Source organism: Microcebus murinus, chromosome 15 (genome assembly GCF_040939455.1).
Source record: "Microcebus murinus isolate Inina chromosome 15, M.murinus_Inina_mat1.0, whole genome shotgun sequence".
NCBI classification, from domain to species: domain Eukaryota; kingdom Metazoa; phylum Chordata; class Mammalia; order Primates; family Cheirogaleidae; genus Microcebus; species Microcebus murinus.
Genome location: NC_134118.1, coordinates 40831977 through 40843056, shown reverse-complemented (window position 1 = coordinate 40843056; position 11080 = coordinate 40831977).

Here is an 11080-nt window from a genome sequence, read left to right as displayed (position 1 = left end):
TGCCTACTAAATGCCATTAAATCCCTAAGTCACTGTGACAACTAAAAATGTCTTGCACATTTCCAAATGCCCACTAGGGGGCCTGTATCACCGTCGATTACCATTTATCACATATTTGCTAATAAACACACCTGCTGATAAATGTAGTGGGATACAATTCAGAGATCATAATCAATCTTTCTCTTCTTCACAGAATTTTTGGTTCCCTTCCCCGTCACCAAGACTCCCTCAATAGCAATCGGTGCTTCAAGGTGAAAGTGACGTAGCCAGAGACAAAGATGACTAAGTTTCTGAATGAAATTTTAAAATCAAAGGTGAAACAGTAGGCTTTTTATTATTCGGGTCAGGCTTTTTTAGAGAGGAAACAAGTTTTTGGAACTCTAAATGAGTCAGAGCTTGGAAGACTCTGGGCTGAGCAATTACACCATAAACCAAAGGGTTAGCGTATATGAAGTTGTCGACCAAAAGGAAATAAAAGTTCAACCTGCTGGAAGGAGGAAGAGGGCATGTGAGCAGAATATAGATGCTGGTGGGTGCCCAAGAAAGAATTGTAACATGTAACACACACACACACACACACATACACACACACACATTCCCAAGTCAGCTAGGAGGACAGGAAATTTCCTGGGGGGACAGGAAGGGATTTAGAGCAGAGAGGGTCTTCACCTTGCTTCCAGCAGGCCTCACTGAGAAGGCCACTGCTCACCACACAGCTAAGGCTGGGGACTGAGAAATTTCTTCTTACTCTCAAGGATACTGAGCAGCCAAAAGTTTTCTGAGCCCCCCAAAACAACATATAAATAGCTAAAAGTGGGTTTTACTTCACTCTTAGAAATGTGGGCCCCCTCCACCGCAGGATAGAAGGGGCCTTGTAATCAGGGCGAGGCAGACATAGAGCCAGAGAGAAAGGAGCTGACCCCCAAAGACTAGAGGTAATGGTCCATCTCAGCACATCCTGGGCCAGGTGCCTCTGAGGTCAGTACAATATAAATCCCCAGGAGAAAAAGAGAAAGAAAAGAAAGAGGAGCAAAACCCTGCATTGACTGAGTTTAAATCTGTAAATTGCAAAGTTCATGCTGAAGGTTAAGTTTTAAGTGGAAAGAGGCTGTCTTAGCTCATTTTCTGTTGCTTATAACAGAATACCTGAAAATGGATAATTTTTTTTAAGTTTATTTTTGGCCAGGTGCAGTGGCTCATGATTTTTAAGTTTATTTTTGGCCAGGCGCAGTGGCTCATGCCTATAATTCTAGCACTTGGGGAGGCCAAATGGCAGGATCCCTTGAGGCCAGGAGTTCAATACCAGCCTGAGCAAGAGCAAGACCCTGTCTCTACAAAAAATAGAAAAATTAGACAGCAATGATGGTGCATACCTGTAGTCCCAGCTACTGGGGAGCCCAGGAGTTTGAGATTGCAGTGAGCTATGATGAGGCTACTGCACTCTAGACTGGATGACAGAGTGAGACCTGTCTTAAAAAAAAAAAAAAAAAAAAAGTTTATTTCTTATAGTTCTGGAGGTTGAGAAGTCTCAGGTCAAGGGGCCACATCTGGTGAGGATCTTCTTATTGATGGGGATTCTCTGTAGGTTTCTAGGCAGCACAGGACATCACATGGTGAAGGGACTGAGCATGCTAGCTCAGGTCTCTCTTCCTCCTCTTCTAAAGCCACCAGCCCCACTCCCATGATTACCCATTAATCTGCTAACCCATCAGTCATAAATCCATGAATAGATTAATTCATTCACGGGGGCAGAGCCCTGGTGACCCTATCACCTCTTAAAGGCCCCACCTCTCAATACTACCACATTGGATATTAAATTTTAATATGATTTTTGGAGGAGACAAACATTCAAACCATAGCAGGGGCTTAGCAAGTAAGAGCAGTAATAAGGACATAGAGAGCCCAGGAAATTTATCCTCAATACACTGATGGGTATTTACTCTTTAGTTAAGCCCTTTGCAGAAGGTACTTGTACCAAATATCAGCTATTTAGCTTGTTTAGGGTTAATTATTTATATAGTTTTGTTGACTATATATTGACAAACAAGTGTTCTTTTTACTCTTCAGTGATTGTACATACCACTGAGGTAGCCCCTAATTATATAGTGGCTGAAGATTGCCATTATCAATGGATGAGATACTTTAAGCTGCAATCTGTCCATTTATATATATTGTTTACACTTGAATTTAAAAAGCCATATCCATTTTTAAATCAATAAAATATTTAATGTCTGTTTTGTGCTATGTATAGTTTTAAAATTAACTGTCACAAAGAAAACAACAACAGCTTAGACCTTAGGATAGTTTTCTTGAAACATCTTCCAAAACATCACAATTCCTAAACTGAGAACCATAGCGTAAGTTCAGAGAAATTCCACCTTAGATTTGACTGAGTATCTAGGAGCAAATAATTTTCCCTTTGTTCATATTCTTATAGAAGGTTTTTTCTAAATCTAGATGCTATTACATTCACATTTTTAAATTCTATGAACATACACAGTATACACCTCTTTGGAGATGACCCAAATGGACATTTTCTTATTTCACACACTCACTCTAAGTAAGCCTGGAGTTTATCTCCTTATTGTGATACTGCTGAGAAGCTCATGTTTTATGTTAGTAATTTCTACTTTTCTCTTTCCCCAGAAAACAATACAATTTTAACTTGTTTTCAAAGAATACCAAAATAGTCTGAAAAACAAATACAAGAAAGTCTTAAGCTTTCATAAGCACATAATCAGATCGTCCCATCTTTCATGGGGACTGTTGTTTGGTAAATTCTGTTTTATGTTACAAAAGAGCAAAGTGGCTGTGTAATACACTTCTAGTTTTGCAACCAAAGTCCTGTAAAAATTTCATATTCTCTTTATTCAATATGCGGATTTTTAAGAGCAGCCCCCATACCTTATGTCAAAAATAAGTGATAAAACAAAGCAACGTGCCGAAGTCAGTCTATTTTATTGCATACCTGACACCTTTTTGTGGTTGTATATTATTACCCAATTCATGAAAAAAAATCTACAAGCTTGGCTTTCAGGTCACTTCTGTTAGCTTTATGGTTCATTTTATTGCTTTGGAGCTTTGTATTCTGCTTGTTTGTTTGTTTGTTTTACTTTTCGTTTGGTAGCTCGAATGGTATCTGCTTTAGCTGTGTAAAGAATAAAAACAGAAGACTTCTTAGACTTCTTAATCATATTACTGTGTTCTCTGGGTAAACATGGCTGAGGCCTGAATAGACTAGAAAGACAGCTGTGATTTTAGAACTTCTTTTGATCACCTCCTTTGGTAGGTAACAAGATACACATGACATAGAATTCTAAGAAATGACTGAAGCTCAACATTTAAAGTCCAAGAAAAATGTGAGTTAAAACTAAATATTATACACTGAGCAGCACAAGCAACTTCTTTCTTGTACTTGAAACTACTTTTTCAAACAAGTTAAAACTGATAGGAAGCTCTTGGGAAACTCTTTTCAGTCACTGCAGAAAATAGCTGAAGCCATCCTAATCTGGCAAAGACTTAAAGGGCCTAAATTCCTAAAAGCATTAGGGCATTTCCCCACGCCCCCTTATTTGCTTAGTGTATGAGAATGATTTTTGCTACAACAAATTCAGAGTTAAAATATATATTTTTTCATATAATATACTCTATGAGTGTCGTATGTAGCTGTGAAAGATGATTGCTTAAGCTGACACTGCAGAAGGTTGCAGGAAGTGTTGATTAGAATTTGCACATTTGTTCTGAGTTAGTGAATTCCAAACAGGTTTGCTAATGGGAAGTCATGGCTCTTCCAGAACTGTTCAGCTCTGGATGGTGGCCACTTGTGTGTCATTCCTATGCAATGACTGCTGTTAATATTTTGGTGCATATGCTTCTAGTCTTTTCCTCTCTTCATATACATTTTTTAATTTGAGAAGTTGATCTCATAGTGTACTGCCATTTTATGATCATTTTTTTACTAACAATGTGTAAATTAAAAAAAAAACAACCCATGTTCAATCCTGTAAAATTATCCATCATCTAGCTGTAACATAATTTATTAGTTTTCTCTTGTTGCACATTTAGGCTATTTCCAATTTTTGCCTATTATAAATATTGTTGTGATTAACATCCTTGAACTTAAATCTTTGGGCACATATTGTTATCCTATAGATAAATCCTAGAAATGATATGACTAGGTTAAATGGCAAATATAATGACCCATAATATTACCACCGGGAGATAACCACTGGAAACAATTTGGTGCTTTGAAATTTCCCTCTGTTTTGAAATTTTTTATTTTTTTTTGAGATGGACTCTCACTATGTCACCTGGGCTAGAGTGCCGTGGCGTCAGCCTAGCTCACAGCAACCTCAAACTCCTGGGCTCAAGCAATTCTCCTGCCTTAGCCTCCTAAGTAGCTGGGACTACAGGTGCACATCACCACGCCTGCCCAGCTAATTTTTCTATTTTTAGTAGAGACGGGGTCTCGCTCTTGCTCAGGCTGGTCTCAAACTCCTGACCTCAAATGATCCTCCTGCCTTGGCCTCCCAGAGTGCTAGGATTATAGGCATGAGCCACCACAACTGGTCTGTTTTGAAAAATTAATATGAATGTACACAAATGTATGTTTATGTAACTTTTTTAAAAAGTTGTGTTAGGTATAGGGAGACTGTATTGAAGGATTTTAAGCAGAGGAAGGATATGATCTAATTTTCATTTTAGAAGGATCATTCTGGTTGCTTTGCTGCAGATAGACTGCAGGGAGCAAAGATAAGAAAAGATAGAAGCAGGGAGTCTTTCAGTAATCTAGGAGAAATAATAATAATAGTGGCTTGCAGCAGGGGCAGCAGTGGAGGGAATGAATGGTGGTCAGATTCTGGATATATTTTCGCAGGAAGACAGATTAGATGTGGGGTGTGAGAGAAGAAAGAAGTGCAGATGAACTCCAAGTTTTTCAGACTTGAGCAATTGAAAGGATGGTGTTTGACATTATGTGATGGGGAAAGGCAGGTGGAGCAGGTTTGGAAAGAAAAGAACAAGAATTCAGTTCAGAGAGAATAAGTTTGGGATATTGGTTAGGTGTCCAAGTGGAGATATCCTGTAGCCTGCAGAATAGATGAGTCCAGAATTCCGGAGCAAACAGGCAGGCATTGGAAATATAATTTTGAGAATCATTAGCATATAGATGCTGTTTGAAGCCAGAAGTCTGGGTGAGATTACCAAGGGAGTGAGTACAGATAAGAGAGTGGACCAACACTGGAAAGGAGGAACATTCCAGCATAAAGAGCACTTACTGTGCATAGGTACTATTCTGTGTGCTTTGCATAGATTATAGGTTGACTCACTTAATCTGGAAAGCAATTCAGTGAAAAGACACAAGTTCTTTTCTTTTCTTTTCTTTTCTGAGACAGGGGCTTGCTCTGTCACCCAGGCTAGAGTGCAGTGGTGTTATGGTACCTCGCTGCAACCTCAGACTCCTGAGCTCAAGTGATCCTCCTGCCTCATTGGTGCCTGCTGCCCCTCTTCCCTTCCCTTGTACACCCAAAACCAAAGTGGACGCAGAATAAAGTTTAAGAGGAGGGTGAGAATCTAGAATTCTGTATGGTTCCTCTGGTACCTTTTACCGTTCTTTGCCCCAACTATACCATCATCTAGAGCCATTGCTATATATATATATATAAAAAAAGGCTATCTTTCTCACCTGGGTGTTGCTGTGCACTACAGGTAAGCACCATCCCACCTGGTGAATTTTTTCTTTTTTTTTTTTTTTTTGGTAGGTGGGGAGTGTCTCACTTTTGCTCTGGCTGGTCTCGAACTCCGGAGCTCAGGCAATCCTCCAGCCTCGGCCTCCCAGAGTGTTACAGAGGATTATAGGTGTGAGCCACCACACTTGGCCAGAGGTACAATTCATATGCCCATTTTACAGAGGAGGAATCAGAGGCACAGAATAATTCTCAGCAAATGGACTAACTACTTTATGATATAAATTAATAGATAAGTTTTACCTTCCTTATTGAATAATGCAAAATGTAGTCTGAGACAAATCACATAAAAATTTTTTTGCACAGGTTTTATCCAGCATGTCTCAAAAACTTTAGTAGTACTGGAAAACGTCCTAGTTATATTTTAAAGAATCAGCATGACTAATCTGTTCAAAGGTGCTTTTCTTTTCAGCTGACAACATGTTCTAGGAAAGAATATTGTGGAGAGTAAAAAAATTTAAAAAAAAACAACTTATGTTCAAATAAGAGGAGAACTATTTTCAGTTTTCAGTATACAGTATTCCTTCCTTCCTTCTTCCATTCCTTTCTTTCTTTTCTTTTCTTTTTTTTTTTTTTTTCTGAGACGAGGTCTATCTCTCTCACTCAGACTGGAATAGAGTAGTGTGATCATAGTTCACTGCAACCTTGTGTTCAATATTTCTTAAAGATGTCCTTATTTGTTTTCGCATGTCTCTTCCTCAAGAACCATGCATTCTCTAATTGTATTTAGGGATGGGAGAGGCAAGTCAATAAAGGGAAATTATCATCATTCCTACCACCTCACCCTATAATACATTCAGAACTTCTGAACGGGACAGTTTCTAAGGCTCTCCCTTGCTCTTAAAAGAAATGTGCATCAGATAGGGAAAGACAAAAAGCACTATGGTGGGTTAATTATTACAGAAATCTTCCAGAAAAAAAAATATTTCAAATTGTCCCCTTGGTACCATGGAGATTTTTACATCTTGGGACAAAGATGCAGGATAAGTGAATTTGCAGTGTGCTTTTCTTTTCTTTTTTTTTTTTTTTTTGAGACAGAGTCTCACTTTGTTGCCCAGGCTAGAGTGAGTGCCGTGGCGTCAGCCTAGCTCACAGCAACCTCAAACTCCTGGGCTCGAGTGATCCTTCTGCCTCAGCCTCCCGGGTAGCTGGGACTACAGGCATGCGCCACTATGCCCGGCTAATTTTTTTTATATATATATCAGTTGGCCAATTAATTTCTTTCTGTTTATAGTAGAGACGGGGTCTTGCTCTTGCTCAGGCTGGTTTTGAACTCCTGACCTCGAGCAATCCGCCCGCCTCGGCCTCCCAAGAGCTAGGATTACAGGCGTGAGCCACAGCGCCCGGCCTGCAGTGTGCTTTTCTACTTTCTCTTCTTCCTTGGGAAAAAAGTTAGTGTGAAAGAGGAGGTGGAAAGGAGAATTTGCAAGATGTTTTTTCAGGCAGATCAATTTTGGGAAAAAGGAAAAATGGAGGTTGAGGATCTGTAAATAAAATTATCCCTGCCAGCACTCCTAGGAGTCTCTACATACCTTTGGGGTTTCTGCAACTCAGGTTAAATATTGTTGCCCTAAACAATCCCAATGGGGAGGAGAAAAAAAGAGAGAGAGAGATATCTAAAATAGTAGTGACTGCAGAGGCATTCCTCTACTGAACACAAAATATGAGACAATGAACAGATGGGTACATTTACCTAAGAATTAGAGAGCAGCATGACCCTTGAATAACAATACCGGAAAAAGCAGAATCCAGAAGGGTTTAGAGGTGTGAAAAATCATAAAAAAAATTTAAAAAAAAAGGAAACTTTTAAGGTTGCATTCATGACAAGAACAACAACAAAAAGACTCTGTTTGGGGAAAGATGATGTAATATTAAAAAGATAACAGAGAAAGCACAACTAGCCAGTTTCTTTTTCTCCAGTCTCCTCTCAATAACTACCTTCCAGTGGAAAGGGTAAAAGAGAAAACTAAATCCAAGGAAGGTACGAAATAGGAGGAGATTTTCAAACTTCATTATTTTAATGATTTATTTGATTATTCCCAGATAAATTATATCCTAAGATATTTAGAGAACTTGGAATGTAATCATGCAACTAATGTTAACAATCTTAGAAAGCAATTTTATGAACAAAAGGCAGCATAGATTCATTAAGAATCAATGCTGTGAAACTAACTTTACATAATCTATAAAACGTAATCAACTCAACACCTAAGAACTTAGTTTCTCTTAAAGCCTGAGTTCTGTATTTTTTTTCACTTAATATTATATTGGAGCGTTTCCTCCATGTCATTAAATATTCTCCTACCCTATAATTTTAAATGCCTATATAGTGCTCAATTATATAAATATTTTTTAAATTACTTAATTCATTGTTTTCAAGTCTAGACTGTTTCAAATTTTTGGCTTTTAAAAATCATGCTGGAAGCTGTGCACCTGTAGTTCCCGCTACTTGGGAGGCTGAGGCAGGAGGATCGCTTGAAGCCAGAATTTGAGGCTGTAGTGAGGTATGATTGCAACTGTCAATAGCCAGTGCACTCCAGCCTGGGCCACATAACAAGACCCTATTTCTACTTTAAAAAAAAATCATGCTGGCATTATGATCATTTTACATAAAAGTTGGAAAACTTTTTTTTTTTGAGACAGGGTCTCATTCTATTGCCCAGGCTAGAGTGTAATGGCATCATCATAGCTCACTCCAACCTCAAAGTCCTGGGCTCAAGCCATCTTCCTGGCACAGCCTCCCAAGTAGCTAGGCCTACAGGCATGCACCAGTACACTTGGTTAATTTTTCTATTTTTAGTAGAGATGGGGTCTTGCTCTTGCTCAGGCTGGTCTTGAACTCCTGGCCTCAAGCAATCCTCCTGCCTTGGCCTCCCAGAGTGCTAAGAGTACAGGTGTGAGCTACTGTGCCTGGTCGGTAAACTATTTCTTAAATTTAAGTTAAATTTTCAGAAGAGGAATAAATGAATCAAAGGGTACAACATTTCAAGTCTTTCAATAAGTATCACCAAAATTGTCTCCAGGAAGAGGTACCTATTTATATTCTCACCAACAATATATGAGTGCCCGTTTTTCTAACCCTTATCAATACTGAAAGATTTTGGTAGAAAAATCTTTTTTTGGTGATTTTTAAATCATGGCAAAATATACATAATATACATTTTACCATTTTCCCATATTTAAATATATAAAATAAATAAAATAAAATAAATATATAATATATTTATATTAATATATAAAATAAATTAAATTAAATTAATATTTAAATTATATAAAATATATAATCTAGTGGCATTAAGTACATTCCTAAGGTTGTGCAACTATCACCACTATCCATTTCCAGAACCTTTTTGTTATCCCAGATAGAAATTTTATACCCATTAAACAAAGAAAAAGTTTTAAGAAACACTTTAAATGTTGCCACTCTTTTGCTGTGTTGTTCAGTCCCATCAGTATTACTCTTCCCTCTTCCTAACATACTGGTATTATTCTGTATTTGTCAGAATAGGACAGGCTATTCCATGGTAATAAACCACTCCAAAATCTTGTGGTTTACACAACAAAAGTTTGTTTCCCACTCAAGTTACATATTCTATGCCAGCCAATGACTGTCTCTGCTTTCCACAGGCTTTCAGACGACAAGGTTAATAGAGGTTCCACTCATTTCATAGCTTTACTATTTGGAACTTGGGGATTTCATAGTTACCAAGGCAGAGCAAGAAGGTGCTGCAAAGCCTTGCACTGTAAATGAAATGTTTGAGCCTGAAAATCACATGTGACTTCCATTATAGGCAGAAGAACTTGGTTAGAACTGGAAACATGGCAGGAGGTGGAAAGTATATTCCTCCTGGGTACTCGAGAAGAGAGGAGAACTGGGAATGGATAAGTGCCAGAAGTCTCTACGTCTTCATTCATATCCATGCTGATACAAAACTGGCTTCATTTACCTCTTCACAAAGATTTCTTCTATTAATGGAGTCCACACATTAATGTTTCACTTTTTATAATGCCATAAGAAATCTTAGAATAAGAACTGAAAATAAGGCCGGGCGCTGTGGCTCACGCCTGTAATCCTAGCTCTTGGGAGGCCGAGGCGGGCGGATTGCTCAAGGTCAGGAGTTCAAAACCAGCCTGAGCAAGAGCGAGACCCCGTCTCTACTATAAATAGAAAGAAATTAATTGGCCAACTGATATATATTTAAAAAATTAGCCGGGCATGGTGGCGCATGCCTGTAGTCCCAGCTACTCGGGAGGCTGAGGCAGAAGGATCACTCAAGCCCAGGAGTTTGAGGTTGCTGTGAGCTAGGCTGACGCCACGGCACTCACTCTAGCCTGGACAACAAAGTGAGACTCTGTCTCAAAAAAAAAAAAAAGAACTGAAAATAATTAATTTAGAAAAGCAGTCATTCCACCTAAGTGAAAAGTCACATTTCATAGAGTGATATGTAGAGAAACCTTGATGTATTGCTGTCTTTGCTATCAATTGCTAACCTTGGGCCTAGCTTTCTTAATAATTTCTACTTTTGGAAGAAGATGCTGATGCTTTGCCAGTAACACTGGGTCCTCTGCCTTTCGTGTGGTTAGTCATGTAAATGCGGATGTCCCATGAAGGAGGGTAAATGCTGACAAACTCTTTTTTAAAAAAAGTTCATTAGCAACCTTTTTGAGAAATAGGATATCTGTACGTAATTAACATGAATTTAATTAAACATGCACTCTTTAAGTTTATTCCAGACAAAAGTTTTATTTTTGCAAAAAAAAAAGTATTATCAAACAGTAAAGTATTTATGGATTTGTTCAACACAATAAAGGAGAAACAGTTCTAGCGAGATAGTGTTCAGACTACTCTCTATATGCTTTGTGGCAGCTCTACTCAGCCTCCATTTTCTTGTACATCTTACACTCAACCTGTAATTTTCTATGTTTCCTGTTGCCCCTGCTGACTGGTGGCCTGGCAACTTCATTCACCTTGAAGGTTATGGAATGGGCCACTCTGAAGCCGGCTGTACACCAAATAGCCAGCAAGATTAGCAGTATCAACTACTTCCCCTCTGGACACAAATACTGGAAGGAGTAGCTGTCCCTACCTGATCATCTCCCAGAAAGCTTCATTTCATCAGCAAGTGCCCTTTTACTGTTCTCAAAAGCATTGGTTGCATTGCTTCTGGAAAGGTCAGGAAAAGAGACCTGGGTTATCCTTTAAATATCCTTTCAGATTATCCATGTGTCAAAGTGAGAACTATATTCACTGCACATGTCTCACATATTACTAGATGAGACCATGGCAGGAGTTAGAAATACAGAATGGAAAAAAAAAAAAAGGAAGAAATACAGAG